Genomic DNA, 13359 nt, shown 5'->3' with positions numbered 1-13359 from the left:
AGGCCAGCACAGGAATCTGAGGCTTACCATGCCACTGAGCTCTTCAAAGCTGAATTTTTATGAGCAAAGTTTAACTTGTTAAATTTTATGGCAAAAGGAAACTTGTAACTTTGGTTAGTAATTATATGGGATGAGAATTGGTGTGTCATGACACATACAAGCCAACACACAGTGGCAGTTTTGGAAATGTCAAAGCCTGAATCTACCTTTTCAAATATTAGTATTCAGAAAGGAGGTATTAAAGACAACAATTCAGATGGGATAGTGGGGCTCACAGACTTGCTGTGTGACCATGAGGAAATTATTTTCTTTCTCTGAGCCTGTTTGTTCCTTTGTAAGACTAGGTAAGAAGAGTTTTCTGGCTCCCTTCAATTCTAACATTTTAGATTCTATGATTCTTAGGTTCCTTCTAGTTCTAATGTTTTAGGCTAATTAATTCCAATTCTAAGGCTGCTTCTACCTTTTACATAAAGACAACTAAGTGTGTTATTGAATAGAATATTGGACCTTGAATTAGGAAGCCCTGAGTTCAAATTTGACCTCAGGCAATTACTATGTGACTCTGGAAGGTCATATATTCTCTCTTTCTATATCAATTTCTTTTTCTGTAAAATTGGAATATGACAATGGCAAACCACTCCAGTATCTTGGCCAAGAAAATTCCATGGACAAAGTTTAAGGGGGTCACATAGAATTTGGCACAGCTTAACAACAGCTACAAGCTTTCAGGGCTGTTGTAAAAATAAAATAATATTTGCAAAATGCTTTGTTATCCATAAAGCACTCTATAAATGATATCTCTTGTTATAACTACTACTATGATAATATATGTGGCCTCCATATTGGACCTTTACTGAAGGTTATTCAGGAAAGAACTGGAAGGAAAGAAACAAAGTAAGGTGCAGCATTATGGTATAATCAGAAATTCTTAATCTAAGGCCCACAAGACTCTTGGGGATCCATTATTAGATTTCAGGTAATTTGTGTGCTTAGATTAGGGGAAAAAGCATATTTTCATTAACTTTTTTTCCCCATTGTAATCCAATGTATTTTATTTTACGTTATTTAAAACATTATTCTAAAGTTTCACCAGATTGCCAAAGGAGTTCATGTTACACACAAAACATCTAAGAATCCCTGGTATAGTATGAGTGGCACTATAACTGAGTAAAGCCTCCCTCATGGTTTCTATAAGTCTTCCTTTTCCCCAAAGCCATATCAGCACGAGTTGCAAAATTTCCACTTCCCCAAGGTCAGGTGGTAACAAAGATTATACAATGCTGTGCTGATTGACTCCATATATGTAAGGAGACAGGATTTTCTCTCTAATAGGGTAAAACGAATTATCTGCCTTTGATAGGGTAAAACTAAATCTGAATAATTATGCAAATAGGACTTGAAATGCTTTGTGCCAATTGGCTAGATTCTCACAGAATGATTGTGGGCCCAGCTATCTGGACAATAGGTAGCAGGTCAGGGGGTTGAGATTGCATTAGGGGCTAGGATAAAAGGGGCTTGCATGCCTTGCAACTGTGGACTCCTCCTAGAGCTGTAACTCATTTTATGACTGTTGTACCCTCTTTTCAAGAAGAACAAATAAACTCCTATTTGTTCTCTGGTACAGGTCTTCTGATTATTCTGTTATACTGTAACACCTGCTTCTGATCCCAGACAAGTTGAAAGAGGAAAGGGTTTTTGAGTTAGAGAACCTGAATTCAAATTATGGTCCTGCTGATTATCATTTGTGTGACTTTGGGCACCTCATTTTTCTTCTCAGTGGACTCAGTTTCCTCATATATGAAATAAGAGAGTCTGAACTGATGTCCTCTAAGCCCCATCCAGTCTTGAGCCTATAACCCTAAGATTCTTTGAGTAAAGGAACCTCAGGAGAAACAGATCTGCCAAAAAAAATTGTTTTCACCTTTTGCTGGTAGAAGGCAGTGTTTTTAGAAGGGTCAGTAAGGTGATAATCGTAGGCAGTGAAGGGGTTACCAAGAAATGATGCTGCCTTAGCTGAATTTTTATGTGGAGCCAGTTTTATTTAGCAGTCCCACATTCCAGAATCTGAATCTTAAGTCAAAAGGGACCCCATCAGCCAGTTTTTCCAACCTAACTGAAAATCCTTTCTAGGCATAATTCTTTCTAAAGCATATTCAACAAGTGGTCAGCCAGCCTGCTTAAAGATCTACAAAGAGCAATAAATTGTGATTTCCCAAGACATTCTCTTCCACTGTTGAACCATCATAATTGTTGGTAAGTTTTATTTGATGTTCAGCCTAAACTAACCTTCTTGCAACTTCTACCTCTTGCTTCTGGCTCTGGCATCTAGGGATACATTGATACATGTCCAATCCTTCTTCCTTGTGACAACCCTTTAAGCATTTGATAGTGGTGGACATTTTTCCCTTGAATCTTCTCTTCTCCAGACTTAACATTCCAGTCTCTTAAATTCACCCTAATTTGGCATGGTGTCAAGGCCATTCACTAGATTTTGTAACTTAGAGCTGAATACAATGTATCTGCGTATATATTGTTCTTTTTCTCTGGCTCTGCACTGATGCCTCTTATTTGGAATCCCTTGACCTCAAACTCAGATTATACCTTCCTGCCTAAATCCCTGGATCTGGTCATTTCTGGATTTCTGCCTTGAAAGGATCCAGATATTGTATTTGGACTTATTTTCATGGAGATGTTGACTCTCACAACTAACTAACTGCTTAGCCTAATTTTATACTTTCTATTTCCTAGATGTCAGAAACATTTCTTTCAAGAATTAAGTTTTCATGGAATTATAGGGTTTAGATCTGGAATGAATAGTCTGGTACAGTCTTCTCTGTTTACATATGAGGAAACTGAGGCCTTCAAAGACATTTAAGACTTGTACAAGATCATACAGTATCACCTATCACAGTATCTGTTATTCAGATTCAGGCTCTTGGACTCCAAGTGCAGTGTTCTTTCTACTAGTTCACATTTGAGAAAAACCTCAGCTTAATACAAGATATTGGAAAAAAGCAAAGGGACTGAAATTAGTTGAGCTCTGAATCTATCTTGAATCTTTTCTTAGAGTAGAGGAGAATTATTAATTGACATAGGATAAGAACTTTCCTGTTTTAAAAATAAACAAGTATTCATTTTTCCTACTCTTTATTCTTTCTACAATAAGAAGAGCATCAATAAAAAAAGAAAGAACATGAAACCCTCATTAAAAAATATGTACAGTAAAACAATGCAAATTGCCTTACTGACCATTTGCCAAAATGTATGTCTAATTCAGCATTTTGAGTCCATTACCTCTAGGTCATGAAGCAAGTAATGTTTCAAATGTTGTCTGATGGAATTACAGTTTGTCATTGCATTGATCAGAGTTCTTGTCTTTCCAGATAAAGTTTCTTTACTATGTTGTTTTTGTATACATTTTCCTGGTTTTGCTTGTCTCTCTGTATCAGTTCATATATATCTTCCTGATTTCCTCTGAAACTGTCCATTTCAACATTTTTTTATGGCACAATGATAATCCATTGCATTCAAATACCAAGAATTTGTTTAGCAATTTCCCAAAAGGAGGATAACCCCTTAAATTTGCAGAGGTGTTTTTGCTACACACACACACACACACACATACACATATATTTATGCACATACACATACATACATATACACATTTGTAGACAAATATATACAGGAATTTATATGCTTACACATATGTACATATGCACATTCACATGTGTGTGTGTGAATATCTTTGAACATAAAAGAAGAATGCTGTCCCAGATAATTTATTCCAGAACTAACCTTATGATTCAATGAAAACTTTATTACAATATATATTATAGTGTATATACACAAATATTTATGCATTTTGCTCATTTACTCTCTCTCATCTTTTGGGGGATGTAGGCCTAGTTATGGTATCTTTAGGTCAAAGTCATGGACAAGAACTTTCCTTATAGCTTGAGTTAGGACTTGAGTATCAACATACTTGTGTCCACCCTTAGGAAATTTTCTGTTCATAAACTTCTTGGAGCCTAAATGAAAAAGAAAAATAGAAAACATGTAGTCCAAGGCTTGCCTAAAGAATAATTCTCTCTCTGCATCTTGCCAGGCATATAGTCAATCTAGCCTTTGTTTACAAAATGGAAAAATGAGGGGAAGTCACTATCTCTTGAGGTAGCTCATTCCACTTTGGAGCAACTGTAATTACTAGGAGGTTTTTCCTTACATTGAATTGAACTCTGCCTTTCCATAATCTTCTGTCCATTGGTCTACTTTTCTATGATAGTTCTTCAACTACTTGAAGACAGATAAAATCCCAAACCCTAGCATAAACTTTCCCTTCTCCAGACTAAACAACCCAGTGTTATTTGAAATACTCTTTGTAAGGTATCTTCTTCCCATCTTAGCTTCCCTTCTCTAGATGAAGTCTCCCTGCTTTTCATGGTCCCAGCCAGGGGGAAGAGTACTTGACTTCTCATCCAAGAAAGGTCTGTTAGAGGTGTAAGGGAACTTCAAATTCTTGTGGTACAAGGCTCTTTTTTCCCCCAAAGTGCAACCTTGAAGGCCAGAAATAGCTGTACTTCATTCATGAAGAAGATCATGAAATCAGGGAGGTGATACCTTGACAAGCACATGAATTGGATTTGAATGAGGGGGTGCTGTGCTATGTCACCACCCTCATTTTCTCCTCCAGAGCCATCTGGATTCAGTGAAAAGATAGGAATCAGGATGACCAGAGATGACCAGAGGCAATCAGGATTAAGTGACTTACCCAAGGTCACATAGCTAGTAAATGGCTGAGACTGGATTCAAGTTCCTGTCCTCCTGACTCTAAGGTCAGTGCTCTATCCACTGTGCTATCTATCTGATAGGAAGTGATGGAGGTCACTACAGTTGGAAGGCAGAGGGGTCAATATTTGAACCCAGAGCCTACAACCTGAACCATTGCTACTTCTTTGGACTAAATATAATGCTACTTATTTATCTCCCATTCCCTCCTCTTCCTTGCTTTTATCTACTTCTCTATTAATAATGTCATCAGGAATCTAAATGGCATTTTCATTTTTGCAAAGCACTTTATTCTCAATGAGGGAAGGTTCTTTTGTATGCTTTCTGAATTGAAATATCCATTTTAGAGGTGAAAGAGCTCAAACCCTTCATGAAGGCTTCAGTGACTGATTGGCTGTAGTCAGAGGTGGAATTCAAATACTTTCTCCATGACCCAGGGAATCTAAATATGACTGTTAAATAATGTAGTCATTCACTGACTCCTCTGAGAATTCTTGGTCATCAACTAGGTCTTCTCTTTCTATCACCTCTATCTAAGAATATTCTAGACTAAAGCATATTGATTTTTCTTCCTCTCTTCCTTTCTCTCTCTCTCTCTTTCCTTCTCTTTCTTTCTTTTTTCTTCTTATTTCCTTTCCTCTGTTCACATACAATATCATGCCCTTATCTGTGGATGCTATGCCCAAGAAAATATTGAAATTTTGAAAGATATTTTCAGGTTTACAGGTTATATTTCTTTCTTAAGAAACAAGTCTTAAATCCAAATCAGTCTGACTCTCATTAATTGGCCAACAACAGGGCCCAGGTCAAGCCCCATGTAGTTTTTCTTTGAGTTCTAATTGTGTCAGAATGAATATAAATAGCAGTTGTTTCTGTTTTCTCCAGAAATCTATTTTTTTTTCTACTAAGTAAGAGACCAAGTCTTACTTAGACTTAATCATTGGAAGGGCATTGCCTCAGGCAAACTGAGACCTGTTTAAAAATCTTAGCTTAAAAAGACCAAGGTCTTCCATTGCATATAGGTCATCCTGTCCAGTCATTCTGATTGCTATCTTGACACTGGCTCTGGAGGAGAGAGTGAGGCTGGTGACTATGTACAGCCCTCCCTCACTTAAATCCAATTCATTTACATATCATGACATCATTTTCCTGATGACATGATTCTCTTTGAGAGCAAAGGACAAATAAAAACAAATGTAGGAGCAAAAAGTGCTTATTTGTTGATGGACTCTTGATTCTGTTTAAGAGATAAGGTATATTATGTTGGGGTAGAGGAATGAAACATAGTTGCACCAAACAACAACCAAACAAAGGTCCCCAGTTTTGAGCTTTGGCTAGATAGCAGCACACCAAGGTCAGGGAAAGAATGCTAGGTATATATCAGTCTACTATCTTGGATGGGGCAACTGGGGCTATGTTTCTGGTAGTCAAGCTTTAGAAGGTGATAAAAATATCTGTATTTACACAGCCAAAAGAAACCACTGTGCCTAATACATAATTAAAAAGAATAATTAGATAAAATAAGAAGTTACCAAATGACATACTTTCTTTTCTAGAAAGTCAAATAGTAGGTACTCACTGGTCAGGGAACTGCCTTCATCTTCCTCTAAGGTGGCTTCCCCAGCAATGACCTCGTAATGAACTTTTTCCCCTTGCTATGAACATTTATTTTCAATTTCAGAGACTCTTCCTTCAATAATTAAATTTGTTTTTAGAAAGAATTGGTCAGAGGAACTTGTTTGTTCTGTATTTGTTGGCATAGGTTTTATGATTGTCCTGTGAATTTAAATTGCAGCTATAGTTATATTTATAGACAGCTTGGGTTTAATTTTGATCCAATTAGCTACCATCTCAATTACTTGAGAAAGTGATTCCTTATCTTAGAATCCCAGTTGTCTCTTCTCTTAATGGGGTGACTGGGAATTGGGGTGGACTAACGTCCGTTGTAGGTTTCAAGCTTAGAAAATATGACAAAAAAGAAAAGAAAAAACTGGAGATCTGGCCAAAGCAGACTGAGTGGCCCCAAGCAGTTCTTTTCTGTTGTAGGAAAGGTTAGGAGATGGCTTGTTGGGTGAGGGTGAGGAAACTGGTGTAAGGGGAGAAGTGAGTCATGGGTCTACTCCTCCAAGCAGACCAAAACACTTGGCATTGCTCAGATGAACCTCTGAAGTTCAGGGATTGGCAGGAGCAAGTTGATAACTTTTGGGGTTTTTGATTTTTTTTTTCTACTAATATGACTTTTACCTTTCTAACTTAGGTGTAGGGACTCTCCTGGGGTGAAAACTCAGAGGATTAAATCTGGGCCAATCTTGAAAATCACTTTGTGCTCAAGGGCTGTGGCTAACAAGGGGATGTGTTTTGGTGCTTGAGTGCATTCTGGATGATTTGCTCTGACTTTTAGTTTCTCATTCCTGAGAGTTCTTCCTTTCCCCCTCCACATCTCCTTTGCCCCCACAACCCTAAATTATTCTCTCCAACCACTTGTCACTCTCTGAACTCTTTTTTTTTCTCTTTTCTCCTTTTTACTATTTTCTTTTCCCTTTTTCTTATTCTATAATTTATTCCTTTCTCTCTCTCACCCCCCCCCCCCTTTATCTCCCTCCTATTTTTTCCCTCTGGTCATTGCCCTTTTTTTCTGGTGCATTAATCACCAGGGATAGGTATGACTCAGGCAATGGGTATACTCTGCCTACAGAGCCACTACCACCCCACTGCTGGCCCCCTTTCAGGAACACCCCAGACTTTTCTGAAACATTCAACACTTCCCAAATATAAGGTAGCTTGAGGGACGAGCTGTTTGCTGAGGAACAACAGGGAGAGGCAGCCTTCAGAGCAACAGCAAATCTATTAAAAGGGAAAAATTGCATGAAATCCAGTACAAAGATGTCAGTGCTGGCCTGCATTAATGTGTCTGGTGACTCTGCCAGTCTGAAAAAAATAAAGGAGGTAAACTGGGAAACAGAACTATAAATCCCATCCCACATGTTCCCTCCTTCCAGCAGAGCTCCCAAATACAGAGATTTTTTTATTGAAATGACATGATGGAGTTCTTTTGATAGTCTCCTAGCCAGTCCTAGTGTTTGGGGCCTGTCAAAGCCAAGTCCTGATGGCCTTAGGAGACCTTAAGTTTCGAGAACTCCACTGTCCAAGTTTTCACTTTCTTTAGTCAGTGAAGAAACACTGGATGATGTCCTTGGGGATAAGGCTGGGAGAATGGGGGAACATTGAGACATTGTCTGGAAGATGTGAAGGTATCATTCATACAGAGGTGATATATAAGAAGCATGAGGTAAGGATCTCATTTCCAAAAATAATTTGTGAATTCTTGATGGGAAAATAGAAATCTTAGATATGAGTGATATAATTCACATTCTCCATTGATGCTTGCAAATGTCATTTTAGAAGATGAAATGATAGATTTTGAGGGCCTTATTCATCAAATCAGGATTGCTTCTTAGATGTGACAGGAATAGCATATGTGCTAGGATAGAAAAAAATACTAGATTTTGGGTTTGAGTTCCATCTCTGATAGTTCTTATATGACTGTGGGCAAGTCACTTAGTATCTCTGCATCTCATTAAATGAGGAGGCTTAAATAGATATAGCCTCAGAGGATTTTCCCAGCTCTAGATTGAGGATTCCAGGATCACTACCCCTTTGTGGCTTTGGATAAATAAATCACTCTGCATTTTTGGGGCTCAGTTTCTCCATCTATAAAATTAGATGGCCAGATGTTTCAGCTCTGACAATCTATATTCTATTATTCTAAGAATATTTCTTCTTACTCTACATCTTATTATTGATCCTGGGAGTTTTCCTTGACTATCCCCCAGTACACCAAAATAAAGTTGGTTACTTTTCTACTTGTTAAGAAATGCCTTTGCCTATTTGCCCTGGGTACACTTGGACCTTTCTTCTTTCCAGACCAGAAGACAGTATCTGAATCTCAATGTCCAAGTGGACTAATGAGTAGCAGTCCTTAAATGCATGATTATCTTCTGTTCAAATGATAGAATGGTCAGGACCTAAAAATTCCTAAGTCAAAGTTGTTCATCTGAATATTCAGTAACGGAATTTAAGAAATAAGATCACAGCATTTAGACCAGGGAAGAATCTTAAATGTAAACTAGCCTAATAATGCTTTCATTTTCCAGAGACCAATTGAGGTTAAAGGACTTGACCAATGGAACATATCTAGTAAGTTGTAGAAGTAGGATTTGAAGTTTGGTTCTTGACTTCAAATTCTTGACTTTTGCCATTATAAACTGATATCTTCAATGGAGATTTAGCCAGTTAACTCACTAGTTGAATAACTTTTTTAAAAGCATTGACCAAGTATCTTTGTATATGGATTTGATATGAAAGTGATGAAGGAGGAAGGAATTTGTATGTAGTTAATTGGGAGGAGAGTAATCAAGATGATGAGAAGACAGGAAATGATATCACATAAGGGTCATTTAAAAAAATAGGAATGTTTAACCTTGAGAAGAAAAGATTTAAGACAGGAGACATGATTGATCTATTAATGGAAAAAAGAGTATTGTGTTTAAATTTAGGTCTGAGTTCAAGTCCCAGCTATTTGATCAACTTCCTGTGTAACCTGCAGTCTCAGTTCCTTTAACACTAGAATGAAGGAGTTGGCATTGATGCTTCAGAGGTCCCTTCTAATGTTAAATCAATAAATTGATTGGGAAACAGTTTAAGACCTACAATGGAAAAGAGAGATAACATTGATCCTGCTTGACTCTAGAAGACAGAACCAGGTCATCATATCATAGATATAGAGTTGAGGGGACCATAGAAAAAAATCTTGTTAAAGTTCTGTTAGAGATGAGAAGTTGAGGTTTAGGGAAGACAAGTGAATTGTATGAGATCATATAGATAGTAATAGTAATAACTAATATGCAGACAGACACACACACATATGTATATATATATATATATATATATATATATAAAATATATATATAAAAAAACACATATGTATGTGTATATACCTTACTATGTATGCCAAGTGCTTTATAATTATTATATCATTTGATCTTCTCCACAATCCTGGGAGATAAGGGCTATTATTATCCCCATTTTATACATGAGAAAACAAAAATAAATAGAGTTTAAAAGACTTGCCCAGGGTTATTCAGCTAATAAATATTTGAAGCTAGATTTGAACGCAGGTCTTTCCATTTCGAGGCTAATGGGGTTATCCATTGTACTATCAATTGGTAGCTCTATGTGTAGTAACTTACAAAGACAGAGTTCATCTCTTTCAGGTCCTCTTACTCCTTAGCCAGTGCTATTCTAACATATCATGGTGACTCTAGGGGGTTGACAGTTATAGAGAACAAGATTTCAATTCTATAGATAGAACTCATTTTAATGTTCAGTAATGACTTCTGTTCACATGGGAGAATGGACAGAAAGATCTAAAAACTCTTAACCAAAATTCTTCATCTGGGTGTTCAGTAAGGGAACCTAAGAAAATGATCATGAAATTTAGAGCTGGGAGGAATCTTCCTAGTGTACCCCAGTGGAAAAGTATAACTAAATATAATTCTGTAAATTGAAAATCTTCAAGACTATTTATTGCATGCGATATAGAGAAGGTACATGTTTTGACCATCACTTGAACTATATGACCTCTGATATTTTTTCCAAACTGTTCCTAAGGTTCCATGAATAAGCTATGGACCTTGTCCTCCTAGAGTTTAAAGGTTAATAGATGAGATAAAACATTAAAACAAAACCACAATTCAAGACCATATGTGAAAACATTTACAATTGTTCTGTCATGTCTAACTTTTTGTGACCTCATTGTTGGTGTTTTCTTTGCAAAGATACTGGAGTCTTTTGCTATTTCCTTCTCCAGCTCATTTAAAGATGGGAAATTGAGGCAAACAAGGAAAATTGACTTTCCCAGGGTCACACGTATGAGGCTAGATTTGAACTTATGAAGATGAGTCTTCTCAATTCCAAACCCAGAGCTCTAACCACTAGACCACCTTGTTGTTCCATGTGAAAATATATTGAAGTGTTAAAAGGTCTAGGATAATTAGGGAAAAACCTCTTGGAAAGAAGTAATTTGATTTGGACCTTGAAGGATGGTTAGGAACTGGCTGGACAGATGCAAGGGAAAAGTCATTTGAATTTATGGAAGTACACAGTGTGTTCTGAAAATGAGGGAGAAAAGTAGAATAAGGGAGTTAGTTGTGTGCAAAGCAGTAGTGGGAGCTAAGACTGGAAGGTCAATCAGAGCTGAATTTTGATTGACCTTGACGGTCAGACTAAGGACTCTAGACTTTACTCTGTAAGCAGCTAGTTTTGGAAGAGATGAAAGCAGAGCCATGTTTCAGGAATGTGTCACTGACTGCCCATGAAGACCAATCCTCTGGTAGTTGGGGGTGGGAGGGGAGAATGCAACCTGATGATGAAGCTTAGACCTTCCCATCCCACTGGCCCACACACAGCTGATCAAAAGTGGATGGGTTGAAGGGTCTGAAAGGAAAGAGCCTGGCCCAGATTGTATATAAGTAGGCATTTGTCTCTCTGGGTCAAGAAAGTACTTCTGTGTGGTTCTGTGGGTGGCAAGAGTTAGTTTGTTTCTGCACAGAAGAGTCTGGTAAATATTTTTACTGAAAGCATTTTGGAAAACCAACCTGATGGACAAATTTCCCACTTTTTTTAAAAGGAGAAAAAAAAAGTTTCACATTCTGTTTCCTTGGTTCTTGTGATCTTGGGCCAAGGATGAATTGTGTATCTTGATGTAAAACATTTAATCAGTCAATGAACTTTTATTAAGTACCTAGGTATTCAAACACTAGGTATTCAAAGAAGGGCAAAAAATAGTCCCTGCCCTCAAGGAGCTCATAGTGGAATGGGAGAATACAAACTATTAAAGAAAAACAGCCTAGAGGTTGAGAGGAGAGCCTTTGAATTCCTGAAACCCAGTGGTCACCTAGGCAACCAGGTAAAGGGTCTGGAAAGAACTCTCCAAAGTCTACCTTTAACTGTTGTTGATATTTTTATTTGGTGCTCCAACCAAAGGAGGAAATGCCCCCAGGGACAGGAAATGCTTGAGAAGATATGAGTTTCAGAGTCAATTACATCTTGCAGAAAGATGAATTTTTGAAGCTGGTAATGGAAACCAGAAAAGAGTGAATCTGACAACAGGCAAAATGGTCTTCTTTTGCTGTGTTCAGGAGCTGCTTCTGAAAGGCAGCATGATATAAAAAAGAGTTAGTATGTCTGGACTTCATTTTTTCATTAAGTAATAATTTGAGGTTTGGTTCAGTTATCCTGGATTAGTCATTTGTTTCCCTTAGGGAAGGAGTATTGACTTTGGAGTCAGAGGACCCTGATTCAAGTCTGATCTCTGATATTTTCTAACTCTGTGATTATTAGGCATTCCACTTAAAAAAAGGAAGGAGAACAGACATTCATTTCGCACCTATTATGTGCCAGTCAGTATGTTTTTATTTTCTTTTTTGACATTATCTCATTTGATCCTCAGAACAAGCCAGGGACATAGATACTATTATAGTCTCTATTTTCCAACTGAGGAAACTGGGGCAGACATAAGTTAAAAGGTCTACTTGTCATATAACTAGTAAGTATTTGAGACCAGAGTTGAACCCAGGTCTTCTTGATTCACGATCTAATGATCTATCCAGGGCCACCTTGTTCTATCTTTGACCCTTGTTTTCCTGATCTAAAAAATGAGGGGACTAGACTAAATAAGTTCTGGAGTGCTTTCCAGTTCTTGATTTGTCGGTGCAGAGCTGAAGTGAAATAAAAATATCTAATTTTTGGTCCTTCAAATTCTTTTATTCTCAGATGAGATTTAAGCATCATCTTTCTGGCACATTATAGTATCAATTATAATTTGAGTTACTGAATCATATTTAAGTTTATCTGTGAATATTTACTTTGGGTCTTTTGTATCTACCATTTCTTTTGTGTATAGGAATAAATCACATGTTCTATATGTAATTCAGGGTAGATGGGTAAAGTGGATAGAGTGCTGTGTCTAGAGTCAGGAAGACTCATCTTCCTGAATTGAAATTTGGCCTGAGACACTTGCTAGATGTGTGACCCTAAGCAAGTCACTTAACCCTGTTTGCGTCAGTTTCCTCATTTGTAAAATGAGTTGAAGAAGAAAATGACAAGCCAATCTTTGCCAAAAAAAACCCCAAATAAAATCAGTTAGACACAACTGAAAGGACTGAACAGCAATTATTTGTCTGATTCATGTTGTATATTGAAGAACTTTTTACTATTCTTTTTGACAATAAATTAAACAATTAGTGGAATTATTCCTAGAGCACTAAGGTTGGAGTATAAAAGCCATAAATAGTGTTTGGACATGGAGAGTAATCTTTCTCATTAAAAGCAGATTCCTTGACCCTAAGAATAGCCCCACATTTATGCCTGAGCACAGAAAAGGAGAGCAGTATTTAAGTCTCCATAGGCCCAGAAGTTATTCCTTAAAGTTAGAATAGAATTAGATTTAATTTAAATTCTTTCTTAAATTCTTCTTAAAGCCTCTATTCTTACCTAAAAATCCTACTTCTGCAA

At 37.2% G+C, this 13359-nt stretch overlaps 1 pseudogene; it reads right to left on the bottom strand.

The window, feature by feature from the left end:
• The window catches only part of LOC141504278 (signal recognition particle receptor subunit alpha-like), a 32101-nt pseudogene extending 29702 nt beyond the window's left edge, over positions 1-2399 (bottom strand).
• Between the last annotated feature and the right edge of the window lie 10960 nt (positions 2400-13359).

The sequence above is a fragment of the Macrotis lagotis genome, chromosome 1 (genome assembly GCF_037893015.1).
Source record: "Macrotis lagotis isolate mMagLag1 chromosome 1, bilby.v1.9.chrom.fasta, whole genome shotgun sequence".
NCBI lineage: Eukaryota > Metazoa > Chordata > Mammalia > Peramelemorphia > Peramelidae > Macrotis > Macrotis lagotis.
The sequence above is the reverse complement of the archived record's forward strand: the minus strand, read 5'-3'. Positions and strand labels throughout refer to the sequence as shown.